General features: G+C 37.0%; 1 non-coding gene across 1 annotated transcript; it reads left to right on the top strand.

Annotated features, from left to right (window-relative positions):
• Positions 1–7,226: 7,226 nt before the first annotated feature.
• LOC131173631 (small nucleolar RNA R71) lies at positions 7,227–7,333 on the top strand. The gene has a single exon (XR_009143945.1). It is a non-coding gene; the product is annotated as a small nucleolar RNA R71 (small nucleolar RNA).
• The last annotated feature ends 4,717 nt before the right edge of the window (positions 7,334–12,050 follow it).

Raw genomic sequence — 12,050 nt, 5'->3', positions numbered from 1 at the left:
ATGAGGTTCATAAGATGATTTAGAGAAATCATTTATGGTAAGAAAGAGTTCTGATGATATTAAGAGTTGATATCATGTCTCATTGCCAATTAGTGATGAGCCTAGTAAGTCACACACATACACAAGTTATCACCTATTTAAATATGATTTAATTAATTAATTAAAGAGTTTAATTGATTAATTAAATAGATTTGGTTTGCAATAAAATTGCAAAGTCCCTAGCATGACTTGAAACCAAATCTAGATTATTGGATGTGTAGTATAAATTAAATTTATATTTAAAGTGTTTAAATATGAATTTAATTGATGAGAAATTAATTAATAGAGATTAATTAATTAATTTATATTTGATATAAATTAATTAGAAGAAGAAAATAATTATTTTGGGTTAAGAACTCAAAATTAAGACACAGGAGCATTTTGGTCATTTCACAGTGTGACACGTGGCACCATGAGATGGTGACACATGGCATAACACATAAGCTTGCCAAATATTTTTAATCATGTAAGATGATTAAAATCAAGATTAAATATAGGTTTGACACTTGGCACAATGTGATTGGGTCACTTAAACCTAGAGCTAATCAAAAGGTGACATGTGGCTAGGGTTTAATGTGTTAACCTAGCTATTTAAGTGGGGTTATGAAAAGAAAACACAACCAGCAGCCTCTCCTCTCATATGTCACGCCACTTTGAGCCTCTCCAGCTATTTCTCTTCATCTCTCATCAATTCAAAGAGATTAGCCATCAATCTCTTGAATTAAGAACACTAGAAATTGTTTCTAGTGTCCTGTTTGCATCTCTAATCTCTTAAAAGGCAGAACTTGAATTTCTAATTAATAGAAAAGGCTTTAGAAGCTGTTCAAGGGCTGCCATAGGTGTTCTTGGTGTGGACAAGCTAGAGGGACAACATCCGTGTCCGAAGACGAATCTCAAAGGCGCAGACACGCTGCAGCACATCAAGAAGGTTAGTGTAATCGTTCTTGATTTAATCTAGGGTTCTAAAATTAATCTGATTAATTTTAAAATCTTAAATGGCAAATACAGATCCAAAAACATATTAAAAGAGTTTTAATATGTTGTTTATCATTGAAATCAAATAGATAAAAATAAATCTTGCATGGTGCATGTGACCCTAGGTGAAAATTTTTGAATTCAATGGTATAATCTTGTGTTTTTTCACGCTTCCGTTCCTTCATGAAGCTACCCAAAAATTCAAGCGTGGTGTCCTTATACGCTGGGAATTAGAGTTGGGCGAACCTTGTCCACCCAATGCTATCAAGTAGCCCATTGATTTCATTTTGCAACCCAATTTGCTCCAAAAGCGGGAAATCCATGTATTTGGTGGAGCTTATTTTCTGGGCGTGAAGTTGGGTGCACATAGCTTTGTGGGTATCATCACGAAATCCCCAAGGAATAGAGATTTCAGGTTGAGGAGCAGGTTGTGGCTGTGGTTGCGGTGGAGGTTGGGCTTGTTGAGGTGGTTAGGGAGTGGCTACCCTTGTTCTTGGGCGTTATGGTGGAGGCTGGGGTGGAGAAGGTGAGGATTCTCCTCTTTGCCTTGAAGAAGAGCCAATCCTTCTTGCAGATCTCTTTGCAGGAGCCATGGGTGAGTTTTTGGGAAGGAGAAGAGCAGGGTTTTGGTGAAAGGAGATGAGATTTGAGAGGTTTTTATAGGTTAGGAAGGGAGGAGATGAAAGGTTTTGTGTTTATGAAGAGTTCTAATACTAGGGGTGTATTTAAAGAGTCGTTAGGACTTCTCGTTTCGCATGTTTCACAACCCAGGAGTCGCGTCTGCGACATGATACATGGGTCCCGACATGTAGGGTCGTATACATGTCGGGTAAATTTTTGCCCAAAATTTTCAAATTTTATCGCAGTACACGGCCCATGTAAGTGAGCTCTAGGACCTGTGTAACTTTCTGTTTCTCGAGTTTCTTTATTGGATATGTTACACGGCTCGTGTCAAATACAAGGAGGCCTGTGAAACTTTCTGGCTTTTAGTTTTTCTGCTAGGGACATTACACGGTCCGTGTAAATTGGTTTATGGACCCGTATAATTTTCTGTCTCCTGAAAAGTTAAAAATGCATGAAATTTACGGACTTCCAAAAAGTTACATGGGGCGTGTAAAACCACTACATGACCCGTGTAATATTCTGATTTTCCAAATTTTCGTCAAATGAAAAATTTTATCATCACAACACATGAAATGGATGTAAAGTTTAGCAATAAAGCTACTTCTCTTGTTTTGTCCAATTTTCCCTTTTGTGGTTTTGACTTGGTGATTCCTCTCCTCTCTTGATCTCTACTCCCCTTTCCAAAAAGTCCTACAAAATGAAATGCTAATGAGTACGAAACAAAAATCAATATGAAAAAGAAAAAGAAAAAGTTCGGAAAAACTTTTGGGTTGCCTCCTAAAAAGCGCTTGTTTATAGTCTTTAGCTGGACTTTGCTTGTTTATGGTCTGTCGATAGGATGATCGAGAGTGCAATTAACTCCTGTTTCTATGGGTTCTCCTTAAAAGTAAGGCTTCAGCCTCTGCCCATTGACCTTAAATGCACCTGAGGTTTCGCTCCATACTTCTACTGCTCCATGTGGAAAGACTTGGGTGACCTTGAAAGGTCTGGACCATCTTGATTTAAGCTTCCCTGGAAAGAGTTTCAATCTAGAGTTGAATAAGAGGACAAGATCTCCTTAGTTTATTTCTTTCCTTATTATGCATCTGTCATGCCATCTTTTGGTTTTATCCTTGAAAATTTTGGCGTTTTCGCATGTATCCTATCGGATTTCTTCCAACTCATTCAGTTGCAGGAGTCTTTTCTCACTAGCAGCTTTAAGGTCAAAGTTTAGGATCTGAATTGCCCAGTAAGCTTTATGCTCAAGTTCAATAAGGAGATGACACGATTTTCCATAAACTAGTTAAAAGGGTGTTGTGCCAATTGGGGTTTTATATGCAATGCGATATGCCCATAGTGCATCATCTAACTTCATGCACCAGTCCTTCTTGGATCTGTTTACGGTTTTCTCCAGAATCTGCTTCAGTTCCCTGTTTGAGATTTCCACTTGACCGTTGGTTTTAGGATGATAAGGTGTGGCCACCTTGTGAGTTACTCCATACTTTTTCAATAGTGTTTCAAATTGTTAGTTGCAGAAGTGACTTCCTCCATCACTGATTATTGCTCGTGGTGTGCCAAATCTTGTGAAGATGTTCTTCTTAAGGAACTTTGTGACCACTCTAGCATCGTTGGTTGGTGTTGCAATTGCTTCTACCCATTTTGACACATAATCAACTCCAACCAGAATATACTTGTTTTCACGGGAAGAGGGAAATGGGCCCATGAAGTCTATTCCCCATACATCAAACAATTCTATCTCAAGTTTACCATGCAGTGGCATTTCATTCCTTCTTGAACTGTTACCTGTTCTTTGGCATTGATCATAACCTAGCACAAAGGATCTTACTTCCTTAAACAAATGTGGCCAGTAAAACCATGCTTGCAAAATCTTGGCTGCGGTTTTTGAGGTGCCAAAATGTCCTCCATATAGTGATGAATGGCAGTGATGAATGATACTTTCCATATCTTCCTCTGGTATGCATCTTCTTATTAGTACATCATTACATCTCTTGTACAGTAGAGGTTCTTCCCATAAATAATATCTCACATCATGCAGGAATTTCTTCCTTTATTGATAAGTCATGTTTGGAGGCAGTAACCTGCATACAAGAAAATTAACAAAGTCAGCGTACCATGGAGCTTTAAAGAATGTAAGTAATTGCTCATCAGGAAATGAATCATGAATTGGGAAATCTTCAAAGTCCTCTGTGTACTCTAATTTTAGCCTGGAAAGATGGTCAGCTACTACATTCTTGGATCCCTTTTTGTCCTTGATTTCAAGGTCAAATTCTTATAGGAGTAGAATCCATCGAATCAGCCTTGGTTTTGCTTCCTTCTTGTTCATAAGGTACCCAATTGCAGCATGATCTATGAATACAATGACTTTTGACCCAATGAGGTAAGATCTGAATTTGTCCATTGCAACCTTCTCCATGGTGGCATTATTGATTTGCGCATCATCAAGTGTCTTGTTAGCATAATAAATAGCATGGAGCTTTTTATCTTTTCTTTGCTCGAGCACTGCTCCAACTGCAAAGTCACTCGCATCGCACATCACCTCGAATGGTAACTCCCAATTTGGTGGTTGCATTGTTGGTGCTGATATCAGGGCTTCTTTGATCCTGTTAAAGGAGACAAGGCAACTTTCATCAAAATCAAAGGGAACATCTTGACTTAACAAGTTAGTAAGTGGCTTAGTTATTTTGGAAAAGTCCTTGATGAATCTTCTGTAGAATCCTGCATGTCCCAAAAAGCTTTGCACTCCTTTGACTGATGTTAGGGGTGGCATGTTTTCAATGATCTCAATTTTTGCCTTATCAACTTCAATTCCTCTTTCTGATATCAAATGTCCCAGAACAATGCCTTCCCTTACCATGAAATGGCATTTTCCCCAATTTAGGACCAGGTTGGATTCTTCACATCTTTATAATACCTTAGATAAATTAGCTAAGCAATCATCAAAAGTAGTTCCATAGACAGAAAAATCATCCATAAAAGCTTTCATGATATCTTCAATATAATCAGAAAAGATAGCCATCATTCATCTTTGAAAGGGAGCAGGGGTATTATAAAGACCAAAAGGCATTCTCCTATATGCAAATGTTCCATAGGGACAAGTGAATGTTGTCTTTTCTTGGTCTTCTGGGTGAATAGGAATTTGAAAGAATACCGAATACCCATCTAGATAACAGAAATAAGAGTGTTTCGCTAACCTTTCTAACATTTGATCAATGAAGGGGAAAGGGAAATGGTCTTTTCTGGTAGTACTATTCAATTTCTTATAATCTATGCACATTCACCAACCAGTGACTACTCTAGTAGGGATTAGTTCATTGTTTGCATTTTGGATAACAGTTGTCCCACCTTTCTTAGGAGCTACATGTACTAGACTAACCCATTTACTATCAGAAGTTAGGTATATGATACCTGCATCTAATAGTTTTAAAATTTCTTTCTTGACTACTTCTTTCATGTTTGGGTTAAGTCTTCTTTGGTGTTTGATCATGGGTTTACTATTTTCTTCCATGGGTATCCTATGCATGCAAATCGAGGGGTTGATACCCTTTAGGTCTTCTATCTTATACCCTATGGCTTTACTATGGATCCTAAGTTCTCTTAACAAATTTTCCTCTTCTAACTTAGATAGGCTAGCATTGATTATAACAGGATAATTAGAATTTGAGTGTAGAAATGCATACCTTAGCGAGGAGGGAAGAGGTTTAAGCTCTACCTATTTGGCATTTTCCTGGAGCTTACCTTTGGTTTGTTCCTCCTTCAACTTCTCCATCTCGGAAGCCTTAGCTAAGGGTAGGGATGGATGAGCTGCTAACTGTTGTGCACAGGCTGCTATTTCTGTATTTTCATCATCCACTATGTGGCTGTACACAATACATGCTTCAAGAGGATCTTTAGGATGTATCTTATTAAATTCCTCTTCAACTTGTTTGTCAATTATGTCAACCTTGAAGCATTTATCAGGTTCAAATTTGTGTTTCATTGTGTTGAACAAGTTGAACTCCACTTCTTCTTCTCCTACCTTGAGAGTTAGTCGACCATTTTTTACGTCTATGATAGCTCCAGTAGTTGCCAAGAATGGTTTTCCCAAGATGATAGGAATTTGTACATCTTCTTCCATCTCAAGGACAACAAAGTCCGCTGGAATAAAGAATTTGCCCACATTGATAGGAATGTTCTCAAGTATGCCCACAGGATATTTAATAGATCAATTAGCCAATTGCAACAAGATTGTTGTGGGCTTCAGTTCTTTGATCTCCAGCTTTTTGCATATCGATAGAGGTATTAAACTGACGCTTGCCCCAAGATCACAGAGGGCCTTATCTATTTTCTTGTTACCGATGAGGCAAGGTATGGAGAAGCTTCCTGGATCTTCCAACTTTGGAAGCAGTTTGTTCTGCAGTATGGCACTGCATTCCTCTGTTAGAGCTACTATTCCATAGTCTTCTAGCTTTCTTTTCTTTAACAGAATTTCCTTAAGAAATTTGCCATAAGATGGCATCTGAGAAAGTGCTTCAGTGAAGGGGACGTTGATGTAAAGTTTCTATAAAACTTCCAAAAACTTCCCAAACTGCTTGTCCAATTTGGTTTTTTTGAAATCTTTGAGGAAAAGGTAGGGGAGGCTGGTATGGCTCTGGTAATTTCTTGTCTTCCTTGCTTCCTCTTCCTGATCTTTCTTAACTTCTTTCTCCTTTTTGTCTACTTGGCCTTCAGAATTTTCTATGGTTTCCTTTATCAGTTCTACCTCTAGTTGCACTAGAGTTCCTCCACTCCTCAGTTTAACTGCCTTACAATGCTCCCTTGGATTCATTTCTGGTTGGCTAGGCAGTTTGCCAGTAGCCTTACTTGAAGAACTTGCTTGCTGAGCGATTTGATTCTCTAGCATCTTGTTATGAGTAGCAAGTTGGTCCATTCTGCAAGTCAGCTGTTTAATCAATTCAGTTTGCTGTTGTTGAGCTGTTAGGAATCCTTCCATCATGGTTTCCATGGTCATTTTCGGTTCAGGTTGTTGAGGTTGGAGAAGTAGTGATGACTGTGCAAAGTTTTGACATCTGTTTTGAAATCTAGGGGGTGCTAGTGGTTTGTACCCTTATTGCTTATTTATTGGCTGATTCTGCTGATTGGACCATGAGAAATTTGGGTAGTTCCTCCATCCAGGGTTGTAAGTATTTGAATATGGATTGTTGGGCTGCCTCTGGTTGAAGTTTCCTCCATTTTTCACATAGTTCATATGTTCTGTGTAGGGTTTATTGAAATTGCTGTATTCTAAACTCATGTATCCTCCTCCATAGCTGTCCTCATGCTGACTGTTTATACCAACTGCGTTGGCTTGCATTCTTTCGAGTTTCTTTGTGAGCTGATCAAACTGAGCATTTATCATGTTTAGGGCGTCTACTTCCAGGACCCCTGTAGTTGTCCTTGCATTTCCTCTTTCATTTGACCACTCATAATTGTGGTATGCAACCCTTTCTAGAAGTTCAAGTGCTTGTGGCACTATTTTCTCCATTATATCACCCTCTGCACCTGAATCAATTGTGCTCCTTGTAGAGGGTAGTAATCCATTATAGAAATTTTGTACTAGTATCCAATCTTCTATGCCATGGTGTGGACATTCCCTCTGCAGGTCTTTATATCTTTCCCATGCGTCATAGAGTGATTCTCCTTCCTTTTGTCTGAAGGTGTTAAGCTCTAGCCTCAGTTTTACAGTCTTTGCAGGTGGAAAATACCTTGCTAGAAAAGCTTGAGATAGGTTTTCCCAAGTAGTAAATGTTCCAGCCGGTTGAGAAAGTAACCACTTCCTTGCTCTGTCTCGAAGGGAAAATGGGAATGCTCTGAGTCTTATTGCTTGATCAGACACTCCATTCATCTTGAATGTGTCACATAGGGCAAGAAAGTACTGGAGGTGATAGTGTGGGTCTTCTATTGGTGAACCTGCAAACTGGGTTTGTTGAATCATTTGGAGCCATGCTGGTTTTAATTCAAAGTTGTTGGCTTCCACTGTGGGTCTAGTGACACTGGGCTGAAATCCTTGGACAGATGGAGCTCCGTAGTCTCTCAAGAGTCTTGGTCTGTCATTATTATCAGCCATGGTAGGAATTTCAGGATCTCCTTGACCATGCTCTTGATGTTTCCTTTTGCTCCTGATGGCTTTCAAAGTTCTGTCTATCTCCGGATCATAGTCCAAAATTTCTTCTGGCTTTGTTTTGGTCATATACCAGGTTGGGCACCTGAGAGAAAAGAAAAGAAATACAACCAGTAAAATAAAATAAAATAATAAATATAGTTGCCTAAATCAGCTAAATTGCCTATCGCTTGATTTTACAAAAACCAAAATCCCCAGCAATGGCACCAAAAACTTGTTTCGCTATTTTTACAACCCCGCAAGTGCACGGATCGCTAACAAGTAATAAAGTGATAAGTAGAGTATCATTCCCATGAGGACTTTGTTTAGTAAGTACCAATCTACACGGTAATTTTAACTGTCTAGGCTATCGAATAATTAGGGGATGAAGTTTGCTAACTCTAAACATTAGGATGATAAACTTAAAATGAAATAATCTATTTTAGAACAATTCTGGAATTAAGATTTCACACTTGAATTTCACTAGGGATGTTATCTAACTTATTTACTAGATTAAGGGTCATTTTCCTTGATGGAAATCAGTCCTAAGCTATCCCAAATCCTCTCTCAAAGCACCTAGTGTAACACCCTCACTTTATATAGTCTGTACATTCTGCTACTCCGATGACCTAATGTCTGTACGGACAAGTCAGGATGTCTGGGACTACACTTCAGTGATAGTGCGAAGGCATAAAATGATGAAATAAATAATAAGAAAATACAAGAAAAATTAAGGAAAAATAAAAGAGAGGAAATGAAACTAGGTTAAACGAGCCGACACCGCAGCGATGGGTGACCGTACTAGAAAGTTACGGCGAAGGCAATTGCCGACCTCAGGACCGCAGGGAACCCTCGAAAATAATTTTTGGGACATAATTAAAGGCCTATTGAGGTATAATTGACTTTGAAAATGTCAAAGAAAAATTAGTAAGTCGTATAAACGAAAACGAAAATTTAAGAAATTAGCGTGTCAAGGAATTAATCGGTAGCATCGAAAAATCGGAAATATAACCTGAAGAGGGGCATTTTGGTCATTTGACACCTAGAGTGGACTTTTGACCTAAATTTCCATTAAAAATAAGTAGTATTAAATTTTAAAAATGTCATAAAAATAAGAAATATTACACATAATGTAATTAAAAGAATTATGAGGTCATTATAGCAATTATGATAACCTTGGATTAATATAATGTTAATTAGACTTAGTGGAACTTAGTGGAGGATTAGTGGGAGTATTTAAACACACAAGAGGACAAGAATACAACCACTTTCATCTTCTTCTTCCCATTTTCTTCTCCTTGCCAAATTCAAGTCCCTAAAGTCACCATGGCTGGCCACCATGCATGAGCTCCACTCCACCATGATCAAGCCATTTTCTTTGTAGATTCCTTTACTAAAGTTGGTCTATGCACCTTGGGCAGCATATTGGGAGCAAGAAAGAAAGGTTTTGGTGAGGTTTAGCAAGCTTCAAAAATAGGTAAGTGTCCAATTTTTCTTTCCTTCTCAAGTAAACTTTGAATTAATGTTCGGATTACTTGAATGGGTGAGAAATTTAAAAAAATGGAAGTGTATTTGATGGCCTCCAATTTCAGCAGCCTTGAGGTCCATTGGAGAGTGCTAATTTCATGAATATAAATATTGAATTATGGTATAATACATTAGTGAAAGTATATGGCAAATTGTTAAGTTGAATTCATGTGTATTAGTTAGTTATTCTATATGTGTATTATGGTTAATTTTGACCATTTGATTAAGGGTTATGTATTGTGTATTAAGGACTTGTATAAACTGCTCAAATTGACCAGTTTGAAGTATGATGAATGAGTATGGAATGTGATGAATCCAAAATTTAGGTATCGGAGTTTGAGGATTTAGAATTTAAATGTGTAATATTTGTGTAATTGAAGAATTGTATAAGGGCAGTATGCATTTGGGGCTATAACCCTAATTGTGTAATCCCAATTGATATGAAGCCAATTGGAGTTAAAATTAGACATGTAATGAACCAACTTTCGTGTGTAGGTCATACCTAAATTCTGCCTAGAAAATGACCTAAAAAGTGACCAAATTCGAATTGCCTAAAATGTGAACCCAGAATTTGACTATATGAACAGTAATCAGTCTTTTGGCCATAACTCACTCAAAACAGGTCCAAATGACCTGAAATTTATACCATTGGAAAGCTTAGACATAGGGCTACAACTTTGGTGAAGACCACAAAGCCTAGAAATGCTAATTACCAAGTCAAAATGATCACCAAAGTTGGATTACAAAAACTGGCCGAATTGACTTTGATCTAAAAATGACCTAAATTTTGCAATATAAGTGCAACTTGACCAGCATTAGTAAAATGACCATAACTTAGTCCATAGAACTCCAAATAATATGAAATTGGTTGCTTAATCTGCAAGTATATGGGTCGTTCAAGTAGTAAAGAAAAGATATCGTCCCACAGAGATTTGTTGTTTGAGAACCAAACTATAAAAGTTATGATTATTTGGGCTATCGATAATTTGTGCTAAAAATAGAGTAAGAGATGCAGCAAATTAAATTGAAAAAATAAGGAAATTATAATGAATTAAGCAATTAAAATTCTATGCACTATACTAATTTCTAAAATTTCAGCAAGTAACAAAAGATTTAATTAATTAATGGTAAAAATTGATTCCAGAGTTGAGGTTCATGAAGTATATTTTATTGGGATTTGGATAGGAAAAGCCAAGATTAAGGGAAATATAAGTTTGAAGAAAGTTGATTCTGATTTCCATTAATTTCTCTTTCAAGCAAACTAAAGAGTGTTTTAAAGGAAACTAAACCCCATTCTCATGCGATGTTTAATTACCCAAAACCCTTTAAGCATTTTAATCAACTTGAAATTCCTCTTAACCCACTAGTTTATTTCTAGCACTAGGTGATTAAGTTCATTATCTTGATTATCTATCATAGATTTTCACCTCTCTGTCCTTCAATTTAAGATTAAGAACAAAACCCAAAGGGTACCAACAATGGGTATGTAAATAAGCACACAAGATAAGAATCAAAGCTTATATATACTAAAATCTGGTTAAAACCAATCCAAATCCACAAATAAAACTTAAATCATTACACCCAACTCTAAAATCTTAAGTATCTACTCACTCATGCTTGTATTCATAAGTAGAAAATATGAAATAAAGCAAGAAAACATGAAAATAAAACTAAAAATAAAAGAACTCAGAAGAAGAAGATCCAAATATCTGAAAAATGGAAGCTGGAAAGCGTCACTCTATAGGTGTTCTTCCTCCAAAAATGGCGTGATTCCCTCTTTCCTCTCTCTTTTGATTTTTCTCTCTCTTTCTTCTTATGGTAAAAATGAGAATATGATGCTTTTATATCCCTTCAAGGGTTGCTCTAAAAATAGTCTCTAAAGGGGTAAGGACAAAAGGTGTAAAAGGTGTGAAAAGAGAACATTTTTCCATGTCAGCAAATCTGCCAGCGCCATCCCACATGCCTCATATTGATTAAAGCTGTTTTCCACATGCCTCATGTTGATTTAGAGGAGGAGCCTTTAGATTCTGCACGACCAGCTACATGGGGCATGTGGCAGTCCTTGAAAGTCTCGGCGTGTTTTGTTTTGAAGTCTCTGTTTGCACGACCCAGTGTGAATTTACATGCCTCATGTGGATTCTTGCTGGCCAACTCTTATTTTCACTCGACTCTCAACACGGGGCAGGTTGAGGCCCTTGAAAGTTTCGGTTGGTCTTCTCCTTTAAGCGAATTTTCTTCACTTTTCACACTACTTTAAGCTTCCAAATCACTTTGAATTTCTTCTATATGGACCTTTTTGCCTTGAAACCTTATTAAAACCTATAAAAAACATCAAAATTCCAAAAATCAAATATAATGAAACTAAAATTAACAAATTAACTAAAATAAGCATTAAAAGAATAAAATTACTAAACTAAAAAAGGCAAAATGGATGCAAAACTATCCTAAAATATCTATATAAATGGGTTTATCAAATTCCCCCAAACTTAAATCTTTGCTTGTGCTCAAGCAAATTAAAAACAATTATATGCAATTGGGGTACCTTTTCTTAAATTCATGAAAATCACTCATTCAAGCTTTCAAACTTACCTCTAGCCACCAACAAACCATATACCCACCTTCAAGATATAAGAAATTCAATTCTCACCACAATTATCACAGTTTAGCCTTGGGTCAATTATTCATTCCATCAAACCCAAACCAATTAATTACATAGAGAAATCATGCTAAAATAGACTCTAAAACAATCCATAAACTAATGCGTATCAAA

This window comes from Hevea brasiliensis, chromosome 14, assembly GCF_030052815.1.
Source record: "Hevea brasiliensis isolate MT/VB/25A 57/8 chromosome 14, ASM3005281v1, whole genome shotgun sequence".
Taxonomy (NCBI): domain Eukaryota; kingdom Viridiplantae; phylum Streptophyta; class Magnoliopsida; order Malpighiales; family Euphorbiaceae; genus Hevea; species Hevea brasiliensis.
The sequence above is the reverse complement of the archived record's forward strand: the minus strand, read 5'-3'. Positions and strand labels throughout refer to the sequence as shown.